This window comes from Schistocerca serialis, chromosome 1 (genome assembly GCF_023864345.2).
Source record: "Schistocerca serialis cubense isolate TAMUIC-IGC-003099 chromosome 1, iqSchSeri2.2, whole genome shotgun sequence".
NCBI classification, from domain to species: domain Eukaryota; kingdom Metazoa; phylum Arthropoda; class Insecta; order Orthoptera; family Acrididae; genus Schistocerca; species Schistocerca serialis.
In genome coordinates this window covers 1,113,649,347-1,113,666,646 of record NC_064638.1, presented here as the reverse complement: position 1 = coordinate 1,113,666,646, position 17,300 = coordinate 1,113,649,347, and positions in this window count along the sequence as shown.

The window sequence follows — 17,300 nt, the reverse complement described above, 5'->3', positions numbered from 1 at the left end:
AAGGGCGAGCAGGTTGTCTGGCTGCCGCCGGCCGCTCTGTGTTGTAGCGGCAGAGGGCGGCTCTCGTGGCAGGGAGTCACTGGTGGTAGACGCACACCATTGGCTCCATCTGAACCCGCATGACTACTGTCGAAGTCTGACGGACTCTTGAAATTTCGATGCCAACTTCGCGACGTCCTTGGGGTGGTATCGATATGTAATACCAGTGCGAGAAAATGTGAAAACTAGTGGACGCAGTCAGCCGCGCTGCAGGCGAAGAGGCAACCTAGTGAACGAGAGTTAGGAAATAGAATGACACGAATTAGCAACGTTAAAGCCAGAGGAGGATTGTTTGGGCCTTCCGCCTCATTGAAATATTATTTAAGGATAAAACCTTTCTCTTTCTGCCTTTTGAAAATCTATTGTAGTTATGTTTTGAATCATGGGCCTTCAGCCGTTTTAAAAATTAAAGAGGTTGTGCCCTTAAGCCATAAGATTGTGTGACATATTCAGTCGATAATTAAGCTCGGAAATTTGCGCTGTAATGTTTGGGCAACTAAATAAAGTTATATGTGTTAGAGTGTAACTGACAGCCGCTCATTTTTGGCCCCTTTCCACGATTCCAACTACCTGTTTTGTCTGCGGATTTAACCAGACGTTTCAGAGGACCTTTTAGCCAAGCAACATTCTATTATGATTAGAGCTTCGCAAGCTTAAGTATACCTCTTTGATGAATTTAAGCACTTGAGTCAGGCAATGAGTGCCTGACTCTCGGACCAAGCAACAGGGTACTGCTGTTCTCCTCCTCCCAAAGACTACTTAGCTTCAGCTCTCCTCACTAACCTAACCTGTGCAAACCCTTTCATCTGTGTAAACCACTGCAATGTAAAATGGTTCAAATGGTTCTGAGCACTATGGGACTTAACATCTGTGGTCATCAGTCCCCTAGAACTTAGAAATACTTAAACCTAACTAACCTAAGGACATCACACACATCCATGCCCGAGGCAGGATTCGAACCTGCGTCCGTAGCGGTCGCGCGGTTCCGGACTCCGCGCCTAGAACCGCTAGACCACCGCGGCCGGCCCACTGCAATGTACATCCATTTCAATCTGGATATTGTATTCATGTCTTGATCTTCTTTTTCAGATCCACCCTCCCCTTCACACCAACTCCATTACCAATGTGACGATTGCTTGACGCCTCGGAGCGTGTACTATCAATCTATCCCTTCTTTTTGTCACGTTATGTCATAAATTTTGTTTTCCACAGTTGGCTTCAGTTTCAAAGCATCACCTTCGTAGCCGAATTGTTAGGAGTCTAATGAGGCCTTATGAGGATCTGCTATAGTAAAGAAGTAGCTGCAGCATCATCAAGCTTCATCGTGTGTCGATAGTAAATAGACAGGGTGGCAATATGATGATGACATGTCCTACGGTCGCAGGTGGCTCCTCATATTGGATAAGAGGGAGCAGTCGAGACGTGAGATCAGGTGTAATGCCTCTACAATGAGTGGTGTTTCCATTTGACTTTTATCGCTTCATTAGTTGTACAACTTAACCAGCTAATCTTCAACATTCTTCTGTAATATAACACTTCAAAAGATTGTCCTAAGTGTATCACTTCCGCTAAAGGGTACCCTGCAGGAAATGCCTCAAATTTGTACTTGGTGTTAAATATATCTGTTTCTCAGAAATGCATTTCTTAGGAAGTCGAGGCACACAGGAGCACTCTCAACCTCATTAGGTTTTATATACCTACAAATGCAGATTTCGGCTATAAAAAGTTATCTTCAGTTCATTTTCGTTACAACTCAATGGACTCGCGGCAGTTCATGTGACCACACGTTCTTACAGGTGTATAGGTATGAGGACACTGTGGCTCAGCGTCCTTCTGCCTGTACACCTGTGGGAACGAGTGGTGACATGAACTGCCGCGAAACTGTTGAGTTGTAATGAAAATGTGCTGGAGATGGCTAATTATGGCTGAATTATAGATTTGCAAGTGTAATAAAAACTAACGGGATTGCGACTGAGTGCTCTGTGTCTCTCGTTCCTTACGATCTACGGTCGTGTGCACAACGGTACCTGATGGAATCAGAGTTGGTTAATGCATTTCTTGCTATTGACTGTCTGCATTTTATAACCTCTCTACTTAAGCCATGATAAGGTATTTTGCTGTCCATATAACAAAACTCACCTGCTACTTCTTGTGTCTCACTTCTTAAACTAATTTTTCAGTATCGCTTGGTTTAATACAACTACTTCCTATTATCCTTGTATTATTTGTGTTGATTTTCATTTTTTCAGATTATTTCTGTATATTATCCATTCGGTTCAACTACTTAAATTCCTTTCCCCTCTCATGAAGGACTGCGACCTGATCATCAAACCTCCTAGTTTTTATTTCTTCTTCTTGAGACTTGATTATTTCCAAATTTCTCCTTGGTTTCTTTTACTGCTTCGTCAATGGACAAACCGCAGAACAGGTTGCAGTTCTGTCTCACCCCCACATCAACTTCTGCATAACTACTGTTTCTTTGTGTTTTATGTTGAATAAATAGAACGGTTATCTTAAGATATACTACTTGAGGTTCGTATGATTGACAGTATCAAAATTATTAGAGGATGCTAAGATGTCGATGGCAGTATCAAAATGCTCGAAGATACGATGGATTTAAAAAAAATTAAAAGATTACACATGCGTGCTTACTGTGTAGAGTATGACTCACGAAACAAAATTTCAGTGCTCGTCTAAAATACATGTCCTACGTTTCACCACTGCGTGCTCTTCCTCGCAGATGCTCTATAAATGGCAGTTTGCTGCAGCAGCTGTTTTGCTGCTTTATCTACGAGCGAATAATTCAGCGGATTGTCGTGTCAACTGCGGAACTTCTCCCTACTCCAGACAACGCCAGACAACTCATTCAGAACACGTTATTGGACGACGGGCGTTATCACAGCGGAAGCAGAGAGGCGACATTCACTTAGACGCACATGTAGCGAAACAAATGAGCAGTCTGTTCCCTCCCTGAGGAGCCTGTCACAGAACTACATGTGCGTCTGTGAGTGAGTGAGTGTGTGTGTGTGTGTGTTTATGTGTATGTGCGCGTCCCCGCGGACTTTGTTTTATGCCAGGAGACAGCTGGCTGCAACTTTTTATATCTGGCCGGCACTGGCGGCAGATATGTTAATCCCCTGTGCTACAACGCGTTATCATTTGCGTCCCCGGGGAGCAGTAAATGAAGATTAGCTTGTGAAGTGGGGACGTAAAATATTCCGCACAGTCGTACTCAGCACCCCAGCTGTACGTCCTTCAGGCCAGCGGCAAAAATTGTTCGCAGTATTCTGTGCGTCGTTCAGCGTAGACGCTGGAGAAGGGCTTCAACATTTTTATTTCGCTCATTTATTTTTATTTATTTAACAGGTTACGTAGGACCGTACGAGCTGAATTTTACAAATTGCTGGTGAGAATTAATGAAACACGAAAAAAGTTACACAGCATATGAATAAATAACACGTTACAGAAAAAAACAGGAACTCCTGTACAGAGTATAATAAGTGTGTCATAAGACATCCTTTACCGGATATCGCACTTTTCTCTTCGTTTCTGCTGGAATCATATTGCAGTGGTGCACACTTGCATGCATACCTTTCTGTACAATGCTTTAGAAAGTGTTCATCTTTTTTCTGTCTAGCGTCCGCTGAATGAAAATTGCAGTTTCTTGTAAACGGGTCAATACTGTGAACAACAAATACCATTGTGGAACATACATACAGTGGTGCAGAATTTGTATCGAGACACGTCAGTTATAGAGATTGGCAAATTGATACAGCAGATAAGTCTCACTGCCATTTTCTGGGCCTGGAAGAGTAGAGCCGACCTACAATACAACACCATACGAGATAACAGAGTGAAAGTAAGCAAAACAAACGAGACATGAAACTTCAGTGTCTGAAGCTCTGGAAATTGTTTCTGTAGTAAAGACTGCAGCATTCGGTTCCTGCTCATCATCTTCAACGTGTTACTGCCAAGAAAGATTTACTTCTTGATAGCTTTATATCCGAATCAAATGAATCCTTACTGTATTATATGACTGTCTGTAACGTAGAACACTAAACATGATGCTGCTGCACTATTAGAATGACATATTTGTGTAATTCAATAACAGTGAACGCTGCTTGTCGCTTTTTTAATGTTTTATAATTTTGGCAGTTTCCACCGGCGAATTATTAGAGTAAGTAATGAAAGAAAACCAGTAATATTTCTTTCGCTTCCGCAGTCAGTCTAATATGGCGAATGATGACACACTCCCACTTCCTGGAAGAAAAGTGATAATAATCGGATTCGGATTACTTTGACAAACAGAAAAAAATGCAGTTATATGTCAATGAAACAATTTTTCCGTCATCATTTGGTATTGTAGCACTATGAGCAGCCGTATTTTCTGGTGTGAATTAAATAACAACTGAGAAGATTAGACCTAAAACATTTTATATTTGTTATGGTTATTACTTTATTATGTAATACTCAGCAAAAATTTTACTACCACCACGAAGGACTGTCAGTTGTATCACCAATTTGATGAGTGTCACCGAATATATTCATGAACAATCTACATTCAAAGTCTGCAAATTTTAATAAAACTGAAACAATCCAGAGTTTTGCATTGGTATCGTTACGTCCATCACATGATATGTGTGACTGATAAACCACATTACATTTGCGGCTTATAATTCAATTCTTAATAGAAAGAGAAACAAGCAGGCGAAATTTTCTGAATCTCACCATTCGTACGCAATGGACAGGGCATAACAATTTATAGAAAAACCACGTCTGCAGTTCACAGATCTGAATCGCACTGATGATGGCACAAAGGTGGTGAAACATGTCTGGGTATTAAAACACAATAATTTTTGCGTTATAGGTGGACCCAAATTCCCATCAAGAAATACAGCAATGAAACAAAAATTTATCCGTGGTAATGGTGGCTCAGCTCCGTGGATGTAAATTAAATTACTTCAAAAATACAGTAACCAAGAACTTATTTTTTAACTTCTCTATGTCGAAGCCCATTCGGGTTTTCACTTTTCTTCAGTTCCAATACTAAATAAAAAAGCAGCTGTAACATTCAATATGCAGCAGATAGGCATAATAATGGCGAAGAATAGCTACTGGGTGAACTTCACCTCCACCGAACAATTTTTGGCAGCCGTCAGAGATATTTTAATACAAGGGTCCCTCGGTTTCAGAGTTCTCACTATGGCGTAATTGCATTTCTTTTGATTTCTTACTCCCATTATCTTCGTATTTATGCTGCACTGAAAATATCATCACAACATTACAATTATAAAAGACATGCGGTCTGTGTCTGTTTTGGAAACAAACTTGATTCATTCACTCACGTTATAGTCACTGAAATTTGCCGGCACTAACGGTATGATGCCAAGAAAGGGATTTTCTAAGGACCATCGGGAATAGGAATCTCGAACCATCTCTCGGACTTTGCCATTTTAATGCAGAGGTATTAAGCACAGCTAAACATCAAGTGGTTAAAAATAGTGATAACGATAACGATATGGTCACCAACAACCGAAACGCGCAGAATCTGAAGAAACCTTAACTCATGGGGCATAGTACCCGGCGTCGATTTGCTGTGTACCACATACGACTGAGTGTATAGGGCAGCGACATATGTGAGTTCAAATACTGAAAATGGGTCTCTTATTGCCACTTTCACTGACAACCATATGCATAAAATGATTGTGAAAATTGGCGGAATCAGCATCAATAACATCTACAAGCCTACCGCTCGCACCTGGCCACAATATGCGGTAAGCACCCACATCGATCCAGTAGTACGTACATTTCGGAGACTTCAACAGACATCACCAGTGCTGGAAATATAAAGAAAATCATGACAATGGTAGTGCTCTGGTTGACTCGTCTGAGGGGCACTACACACTCACTAAAAATCAATGTATGTTCCGATCGGCAGCTTGACGTTAGAACTATAATTCTGACATCTGCTTTGTGTACTCTTATACGCCAGCGAGCAGCAGGAACAGTTCACGTTGTCTCAAATTTACCACATAGCCAGCATCGTCCATTCCTCATTGAACTTGATAACAGTATTCTAGTAAAACGACCTTTTGCACTACCTTGGTGGAATTTTAAATAAGCTGACTGGGAAGCGTTCTCCGTTAACTTATAAAAATGGAAGTGATGGACATCTTCCACAAGTAGAACCTACAATAGGTTTACTGTGGCTGCTTTCAGTATAGTTAAAAAAAGCCTTATAGAAGGAATACGGTTCAGGGTGGACTTTTGAATAAGAGAACTTTTATGATGAAGTCCAGCAAAGTGGAGATCTCGAGATAACAGGCGAATTACTTCACAGCATTGATGTTGGGATACGAAAAAAATGTGGGCTGAGACCGTTGAATACTCGAGTAGAGGAGCTTATTTCCTTGTTGAGGGAGTTATGGAATATTAGCCCAATGAAACGTGTATCCGACTTAGTCTCACAAAATAAAGACGATAATCAAATTCTGTTCACTTCAAGATTCAACGAAATCGACAGCATGCTATTAAGGTTAACGATGTGGATTTAGAAGAACCAGGAATAGTCAAGATTGCAAGTATAATTTTATTGATTACTGGTTATCAACAAGCCATCCTCCGATCATAGCAAAATATATTGATTAGTGTACAACTGCCAACAGGCCGTTGGCTCTTGAACACTAATTGTTGTCCAGTTTTATAATCTGATGATGGCTTACCGATAATCCGAAAATAGTAAGCAATAAAATTATATTTGCAATCTTGAGTATTAGGGATTTTTCTAAATCCACAATTTTAACACAGCAAATCGGTTGTCTCTATATTTTACCATGTTAGATATTAACACTATGCCGTCCGGCGACACCATACTGGTGTCGTGAGCATAGTATCGCACAATGGCCGGCGACAGCACTTTAGTATCTTTTTCATTCTGTTGGCGTTTTGTTTAGGTAACAATAAGCTACTCACGTCAACAACTTTTTTGTTTTTATAAGTACTTGTGCACTTTCATCATGGGACACGAAAGGAACGACGATTATTTACGATGAATGCGTGGACGTCTTGTCTGACGTTCCGGACGACTTGGCCGATTGGGAAGAAGACACTGGATATCAAAATAATGAAAGTGAAGTCCAAGAAGAATCCGGTGAACACTACTGTTGCCAACTGATTCGGATGAATCAGACGAAGAAGACAGAAAATGATTTACTGAGGACCAATAGTAAATTTGGAGGATCTCAGGCTCAACACATATCTCCCAAAGATACACAGAGCGTCATGGGTATCGTAGAATTATATAATGGGAACGACTTATTTGAATATATTAGCAATGCAACCAACAAGTATTACAGTCAAAATTGCAATAGAAGGAAAATGGATTTTAAAAAAATGCCAAATTTGTCGACATTACGGGACCCGAACTTAGAAAATGGTTTGGGCTTGCTATCCTTATGGGAATAGTAAAAAAAGCAAGGATCGATGATTACTGGTCAACAAATCCGCCGATAGACACACTGATATTTCGCAAAAGGATGTCCCGCAACCCATTCAGACAAATATTATCATTTTTACATTTTTCCGACAGTTGCAACAAACCGGATAAATCCGACCGGCTTTTCAAAGCGCAATTCGTAATTGATTATATGCGATTTCAGTCTCTCTCGGCGTATGCCACTGATGAATTCTTCTCGGGTTATCAGCCGAGTGGCGGCGTCGTCTTGTCGCAACGTTTCAATGAGTTTCGTACCCATCATCTTCTGGCGAATGATGGATACGAAACTCATTGAAAACTTGAGACAAGACGACACTACCACTCGGCTGATAACCCGAGAAGAATTCATCAGCGTAACTGATTATTTTTTAAAAAAGTTTAAAGAAACGTTTAATCTAAGTCAAAACATCTCAACTGATGAAGAAATGGTACCGTGGTGAGGAAAGTATACAATCCGTCCGAAATTACCAAATATGGCATATGATTCGGATGCTGTGTGATTCGAGTACGGGATACATTTCCTCATTCAAGATATATTCCGGCGCTGGACAACCTTCAGCAAAAACAGTGATGGAACTGTTGACACCTTCTTATGGAAAGTGGCATCACCTCTACAGTGTAAAACTTGCAGAGAGGTAACTTGAAAAGAAAATTCGAGTTTGTGGAACGATAAGGCAAAATATAGCATTTCCGGAAAAATTAAAGCGCGCAGAAGTCAATGCTTTTGAAGCTTGTCACCAATGGAAAGGTGACAAGCGGCCGGCGACAAGCCAAGTAATCCGGATTAGCGCTGCCGGCGCCAATCGAATAAATTTGTACGAGACCTGCGGACGGCAGAATGTTAAGAATTGAGATTACAAAAAGAGCGACTGTCAATACAGAAAACATGTACTCGGCCCCCTCATTTGTTGAGAAAATCGAAGTAGCTCTTCAGGAAAAATCAGGAAAAGCCCAACGTCGATAGAATCCATACCAAATTTCTCGTAAATTTCGGTAAACAGTCATGACAGTGACCTGCCAGCTTTCACACCGATATCTTGCAGACAAACAATATTTCCCATCAATTCAAGAAAGCAATCATTACCAATAAATGATTTCCCTGAAAACTGTAGTCCAATTGCACTGTTCTTCATAATTTACAAACATTTGGAAAGGTTATTACAGGATCAGTCCTGAGATAAAAAAAAAAAATAACAAACGCTGGAGGGGCAGGATCCCACCGTCACCGAAGCTGTTCGGATCAAAGTCTGTCATTAAGAACGTTCTTAGAAGCTGGCTACAGAAATTAGCTGAAAACTTAAGCCACGTTTTTAGACCTTGCAGCAACGTAGAATGCAGTTTTGGTGCAGGGCATTAACTGATGAAAAAATCCCCAGCACAAGTATCAACTTTGTCTCTGCCATTCTCTCTAATAGATGCTTCCCAGTGATAGTGGGAAATTCGTTGAGCACTGAAATGAAACTGAACAGTGGTCTTCCGTAGGGATCTTTTTCTGGCTCCCCTGTTATTTAACCTTTTTACGGGTGACGTGTGTGAACTCACCTCACGAAAGTTTGAATATGGTGACGACTGGACCCCTGCGTTATTTTTTAAAGATGTAATGACCACTGATGTCATCTTGGCGTAAGACCTAAACGTTACTGTGAAATACTTTTGCCTTTGAATACTGCAACTCAATGTCCCAATAGTAGAAATCTCCAAAATCCACAACAACAACAACTAATCCAAACGGAATTACTTTGGACGCAACACCCAAATATCTAGATGTTATTCTGGACAGAACGCAGAGTTTCAAGAATTATCTGTCGGATACACCCGCCAAACTCAAAACAAGCTAGGTCATCTTGCGGAAACTTGATGACACTTTGTGGGGATCTTCAGGTGCCATGCTACCGACTGCAGCTTGTGACAACTCTGTTAAAAATTTGAATTACTGGTACAAGTAGGTTCTAATATGGCTTTATTTGGAAGAGCTATGCAGTATCATAGACAAAATTGGACCGATATTTAACGAACACAATCTGAGTACAATTTGAAAATCAAAGTTACGTGAGCAGTTTACACTTATTTTAAGACAGCAACAGCAAATAGCAAACATAGCGGCAGGAAATTCAACCCAGTGAAAATGTGAAAATTTCTGGGTGAGGCTTAGCGACGCGACTTGTAGCCAGTCACTATGCAATGGTGATGTGAACCCCGATTTGTTGTTGTAACTGTTGAATATGAAAGACAAAGCTTGTCCACTTCTTTAGAATCAAGTGTAACGTCTCTACAACAGCGTCACAATTGCCGTACTTACTGAAAAATGTATGCATGAAACGGGATACGTAATGTTCACAGTACAAGGTATCGTATATAATATCTTATTAAATTGTTGGAATGTATCAATTTATACAGTCAAAGATGGCACACTGCATTGTGCGATCGCTTAACAGCTACAATATACGAGAAACGTTGCAGTTCAGTAGTAAATGACAAGGATATCAAAATAAGATGAAATGATTGGATAGTGTTTCATATAACTGATTTAAGAATTTAAATGGACGGAGCAGTACATGCCTTTTCAATGCATAGCGACATGAGTTATGTAAAATGCAAGCGCGTAGTCATCATAAAAGCAAAGTTTTCATACATGACACCAAATATTCAGTAAGCTAAACTTGTGGGAAACGTCACCGGATTGACTGTGGTACTCTGAGGATTAAATGACTGAAGTCGTGCTCTGTGCCAAATTGCGTATCTACGGACCTATATAGATTCAGAAAGTTGGTAATGGCACGTGAAACTTAAAATTTTCGCGTTGTTCATGACAATTCATAACGTGAATCAGAGAAATTTAAAAGTGAATTGCAAGTACCTTGCGAATGATTAGCGAAATAATTTTGAAGATATGCTGTGGGCACAGATAACTCCAATAACATAAACCAACTCACCAAGCAGAAACCCAGTGATCGCTACATTCAACACCAGCCAACTCTTCCTCACGTCCCAGCACACTCCAGATAAGTGTGTTCGTAAGCTGTGTTCTGGTGAACTTTGAGTACGGACTACACCGTCATTGGCACGGACATTCGAACACCAAGACGTGCCAGATCCCGCAAACCTCACAGAGAAAAACTTGTCAGAGACAGGCAGTCACATAGTAGCTACCGGGTTCAGATTCTGCAAAAATTCTGGATAACAGTGGATTCAGCCTAACTAATCGCTGGAAAGAAGAGTTGACCAAACGTGCACTCCATGCCTTTCGATTTATAACATGCCTCAGCACCATAGCACACGGACCCGACAAACCTCGTAAAATCTGGACCCCCCTAAATACACTCCTGGAAATGGAAAAAAGAACACATTGACACCGGTGTGTCAGACCCACCATACTTGCTCCGGACACTGCGAGAGGGCTGTACAAGCAATGATCACACGCACGGCACAGCGGACACACCAGGAACCGCGGTGTTGGCCGTCGAACGGCGCTAGCTGCCCAGCATTTGTGCACCGCCGCCGTCAGTGTCAGCCAGTTTGCCGTGGCGTACGGAGCTCCATCGCAGTCTTTAACACTGGTAGCATGCCGCGACAGCGTGGACGTGACCCGTATGTGCAGTTGACGGACTTTGAGCGAGGGCGTATAGTGGGATGCGGGAGGCCGGGTGGACGTACCGCCGAATTGCTCAACACGTGGGGCGTGAGGTCTCCACAGTACATCGATGTTGTCGCCAGTGGTCGGCGGAAGGTGCACGTGCCCGTCGACCTGGGACCGGACCGCAGCGACGCACGGATGCACGCCAAGACCGTAGGATCCTACGCAGTGCCGTAGGGGACCGCACCGCCACTTCCCAGCAAATTAGGGACACTGTTGCTCCTGGGGTATCGGCGAGGACCATTCGCAACCGTCTCCATGAAGCTGGGCTACGGTACCGCACACCGTTAGGCCGTCTTCCGCTCACGCCCCAACATCGTGCAGCCCGCCTCCAGTGGTGTCGCGACAGGCGTGAATGGAGGGACGAATGGAGACGTGTCGTCTTCAGCGATGAGAGTCGATTCTGCCTTGGTGCCAATAATGGTCGTATGCGTGTTTTGCGCCGTGCAGGTGAGCGCCACAATCAGGACTGCATACGACCGAGGCACACAGGGCCAACACCCGGCATCATGGTGTGGGGAGCGATCTCCTACACTGGCCGTACACCACTGGTGATCGTCGAGGGGACACTGAATAGTGCACGGTACATCCAAACCGTCATCGAACCCATCGTTCTACCATTCCTAGACCGGCAAGGGAACTTGCTGTTCCAACAGGACAATGCACGTCCGCATGTATCCCGTGCCACCCGACGTGCTCTAGAAGGTGTAAGTCAACTACCCTGGCCAGCAAGATCTCCGGATCTGTCCCCCATTGAGCATGTTTGGGACTGGATGAAGCGTCGTCTCACGCGGTCTGCACGTCCAGCACGAACGCTGGTCCAACTGAGGCGCCAGGTGGAAATGGCATGGCAAGCCGTTCCACAGGACTACATCCAGCATCTCTACGATCGTCTCCATGGGAGAATAGCAGCCTGCATTGCTGCGAAAGGTGGATATACACTGTACTAGTGCCGACATTGTGCATGCTCTGTTGCCTGTGTCTATGTGCCTGTGGTTCTGTCAGTGTGATCATGTGATGTATCTGACCCCAGGAATGTGTTAATAAAGTTTCCCCTTCCTGGGACAATGAATTCACGGTGTTCTTATTTCAATTTCCAGGAGTGTAGAAGTCGAACAATGTGCAGAAGATGTCCTGACGTTTTGAGTTGATGGGGGGAAATAGCTACTCCCAAGTTCGATTGTGGGGCTGCTAAGCAAACAGTTGAAGATTCAGCTAAAGATTTCCCACTGACAGCCTTCAATGTTGGCCGCTCCGGATTCCTGCATGCTACCGAAAAAAAAAAATGGCTCTGAGCACTATGGGACGTAACAGCGATGTGATCAGTCCCCTAGAACTTAGAACTACTTAAACCTAACTAACCTAAGAAAACCACACACATCCATGCCCGTGGCAGGAATCGTACCTGCGACCGTAGCGGTGTTGTGATTCCAGACTGAAGCGCCTAGAACCGCTCGGCTACTCTGGCCGGCGCATGCTACCGAAAAGACAATAGAAGATATCAGCAATATGGACATCCGTTTACAGTAGTGTTTCCGTGTTTTCTGGTTTTGTGTATTCCCTGTATTTTTATACCTATATTTTTATATCTATTCTTTTTTAATTACCTCGCATGTTTTTATACTCACATTTAATGTTTGTGTTTTACATCATTTACATTTAATGAATACACATGATGTAGTACGCTATACGCTAAATGCATAATTACTAAGTGTTGACAACAGTAATGACCAATATTTTATTCGCCCTCAACCTTGTTTTCTTGGCAGTGTTAGTTGTGCGCTAAAAGTGATACAGAACATCATGGTTAAGTTTGTTGGTGAAGACTTGGCCAATAAGCACTTCGTGTAAATGATTAGACCTCACGAACTTTCTGTCAAAGACAGGGTCGCGTACAAGATGTTCAAAATATTCTCCACATATCCTTAGAGAAAGTACCACTAAGAACTCGTTATCTTGTTTAGTTTTAACACGAAAGGGCGTCGCAACACTACATTTGTTGGCAGCCACGTTGATATACAGTTTGGAGGAAAATGGATTGCTCACCTGCTCCATTGATATCTCTGTGAGAAGATGTGAAATCAATGGACTTTTTTCTGGTGGGTACTGGTGGGTATGTGAAGAACTGAGTGACTGGTCAAAATTCATGTAGATCAGGTTGGCAGGATTGTCTAAGATGCGGAAGCAGTACGCCAAACTCCCGGGATACTTGACCGTGTAAGACACTTCACGGAGCGTTGTTGTACACGCCGATGACGATCATGGCGCTCGAGACTTGGAGCGATACCTATAACGAAAATGTTCTCCACGTATGACGTACTGCAAAGTACACTGACAAAGCGGAGGTAACACTCTGAAATAAAAGTGTGGGTTATCTGTACTATCACTATTGGCACCGTGTAAGATTTTATTTGCGATAAGTCATCATGACTTGGATATAATTGCACAGTTGCTAAAATAGATTTGTAATTAACACATTATAAATTTGCCAGGAATGCAGCCCTTCCTCGAATGTTGTGAAGTATATGTATTACGTGTGACAGTTTTTGCCCTTGCCCGTGTTTAAGCTGTACGTTTTGGTAGTGTGCTCTGTCACTGCCGTGAATGTATTTTAATATAAACAAGAAAATTCGTGAAACAAACCACAATTATATAATTACTCTCTAACGTATCACATTACACCAAAAGTTTACAGTTGCAGAATACGCAGAAAATACGGAGATAGCATGTACCCTGTATGGACCACCAAATGAAGATGAGGGAAAATTGAAGCTTTATTTGAAGAAACTCATCTCTCTTAAATATAAAAAAATATTTTAAAGTGATTTTCTTGCTTGCGCGTGTGTTCTTTTCTTAAGGAAGCGTGTCATGTTGTCTGTGAACAATGTAATGAAGTTGATATAAACTGTGAATTCAGATCAACGAAATCAGAGGAATCAGCTTGTCGCTGAAACGAATCCGAGGATTTGTACTTTCAAATCCTTTGTAATAATTTGTAACCGAGGAGCGAAGCTCCATTCAGCAAACTGTACGCTTTTCTCCTATCTTCTTCGAACTGAGCTGACAATTCTTATGTAAGTCTACCTGTAGGATAATTATTTTTAATTTGTAATTAAATATGTCGAAAACGGTTATATTTTTGTTTCATTTAAAAGGGAATGTACGAACCACAATTATTAAGCGGTACGTGAATTATGATTTTTTGTCATATTTGTTTCAGAAAAGCTAGATGGAACTGCGAGCTCAGCAGTTCACGGTAAAAAGATGCAATGCGCGAATGCAGTTTGCCTTCAGCCGTTGATTTCATTCCCCTATAAGAAAAGCGCACACCTGAGATTAATTGCCGGTTATTTAACAGTGATTTGCGATCATTTTAGCAAGAAAAAATTACATATGATATGGGCATTGTCTACGAACTGCGAATCTGCTCGTCTCCAAGTGGTACAAAAGGCTCTGAGCACTATGGGACTTAACTTCTGTGGTCATCAGTCCCCTGGAACTTAGAACTACTTAAACCTAGCTAACCTAAGGACATCACACACATCCATGCCCGAGGCAGGATTCGAACCTGCGACCGTAGCGGTGGCGCGGTTCCAGACTGTAGTGGCTAGAACCACTCGGTCACTCCAGCCGGCTTCTCCTCTCCCTTTGGTCAGATAAAGGTCCCACAGCACAAAGGTGGTATTTAATTACTACGGTTCGTAAATAGTAAAAAATTCAGCAGCCAGTTTTACTTTGAAGTCAATGTATTCTTTTTAAAATGAGTATCAGAGGCAATAGTAGCGCTACCATCAACACTGGCCGTTGCTCCATGCTCTGTGAGAAAGAAACTATACTCTTTTGCCTATTTGATTATCAAAAATTCTGTCATTTTATTCAAATACCAGAACCAACAACGCTTCATTCTGGCACCCAACGAGGTGTGTCGGATATAAAATTGTGTATGTTTAGTGTATGCTGTACTTTGATTTTCATGTATCCAACTTGTGAGAAGATAAATCTGATATGAAGATACTGTTGTCCATTGGTGTTCCACGGACACGTATTTGAGGGGAAAAATTACTGTCGATAAGACAGTAAATTGTAAAGAAAAGCCGGCCGGAGTGGCCGAGCGGTTCTAGGCACTACACTCTGGAACCTCGCGACCGCTACGGTCGCAGGTTCGAATTCTACCTCGGGCATGGATGTGTGTGATGCCTCAAAAATGGTTCAAATGGCTCTGAGCACTATGGGACTTAACTGCTGAGGTCATCAGTCCCCTAGAACTTAGAACCTAGAACCTAGCTAACCTCAGGACATCACACACATCCATGCCCGAGCCAGGGTTCGAACCTGCGTCCGTAGCGGTCGCGCAGTTCCAGATTGTAGCGCCTAGAACCGCTCAGCGACTCCGGCCTGGGATGTGTGTGATGTCCTTAGGTTAGTTAGGTTTAAGTAGATCTAAGTTCTAGGGGACAGATGACAGCAGAAGTTAAGTCCAATAGTGCTCAGTGCCGTTTGAACTATTATTTGTAAAGAAAAGGTAAAGGGCGCCAGCACAGCTAGCACGCCTTAGCATGTTCGACTATTTCTCAAAATTCAAATAATTAGTGTCTGACTCATATTTTAATGTTTATGAAAACCAATTTATTGCCTTGTGCTTGTAAACTATGCAGGGCATTATGAAAAAACATTTTGTCCAACTGGGCGCTATAAAGCAACGCATCGGCAAGATACACTACTAGCCATTCTTCTGTCTTTTAAATGAGCGTACATCTTGTCGCATTACATTACATGATGTTGTTGCGGCGGATATGCTTGTAAGTGTAGCGTGGATTTAGTCATTAGCATTTTTTATTTGGAAAATAATACTGAAATTTAGTGATTCATTTTAATAAAATGACGAAAGTCGGGAGACTGGAGAAAGTGGAGACGGTTCTCGACACACAAGAGCAAATTCCAGTGATGGTGACAGTACAGTCAAACCGACTAATGAAACGGCAGATTTCGATACCGAAGCATCAGAATCTGGTGTCGCGAATGTAAGAGAATTATTTCATGTAGCGGGCATACAAATGCAAAGTTGTGAGGAAGTTATGCCACCAGCACAATCATTGACACCACTTAACGAATTAATTATTTGAATAGCTGCGAATTTTTCTCACATTGTAAAAGAGCGGCCGGTTTGAGTGGCCGCGTGGTTCTAGGCGCTTCAGTCTGGAACCACGCGACCGCTACGGTCGCAGGTTCAAATCCTGCATCGGGCACGGATGTGAGTGATGTCCTTAGGTTAGTTAGGTTTAAATAGTTCTACGTTCTATGGGGCTGATAACCTCAGATGTTAAGTCCCATAGTGATCAGAGCCATTTTAACCATTTTTTTTTTTGTAAAAGAGCAAAATGAAGCAACTGCAAAAGAACAATCAAATGAAATGAAAAAAAAATGTGTTTGCTCAACTTGCAAAACAGCAATCAGATAAAATGAAAGAAAATGTTGTTCTGTTTTCCAAGGAACAATCGGTAACAAATAAGACGCTGTGCCAATCGATATTAACATGCGAATAACTACGACATTAGACGAAGTCAAAACGAAGATTTCCAATCTAACCGATACATATCGTAAAATTCCAGGTATGGTCGGTCATTTATCGGATGATACTAGAAAGTTAATAACCACAGAAACAGAAAAGAATCTAATGTATTAACTCTTAATTGTGAAGTTCACAAATTGTCACTTGAGCAAACTCAAACAACGTCTCAGAGGCTGACTGTTCAAGGCGAAATACGGTGGATTTTTGATGAGTGGATTCCTGAGAAAAACAGAGACATTATGGGAAAAGCGGAAAAAGAGATACCTGCAACGGTCCAAGCCGTGGTGCTGAAGTATTATCAGAGTCAAGGAATGGAGAAGAATATGTTCGCACAGGACTTTTATTCAAATGAAACAGATTTTGTCAGTTGCATTACCTGAGTAGCCCAGAGGAGTTGACAGCCAGGTAACTGACTCAAAGCAGCAGGTCGAGCAAATACGAATGACGCTGCGTGAAACAACATATACGCCGACCCTCATGAAACGAACGTACGGAAATGCTCCACTGTACAACTAACACATTCTGAAGATTTAGTACCTAGTAACCCAAGTGGCGGATGCATC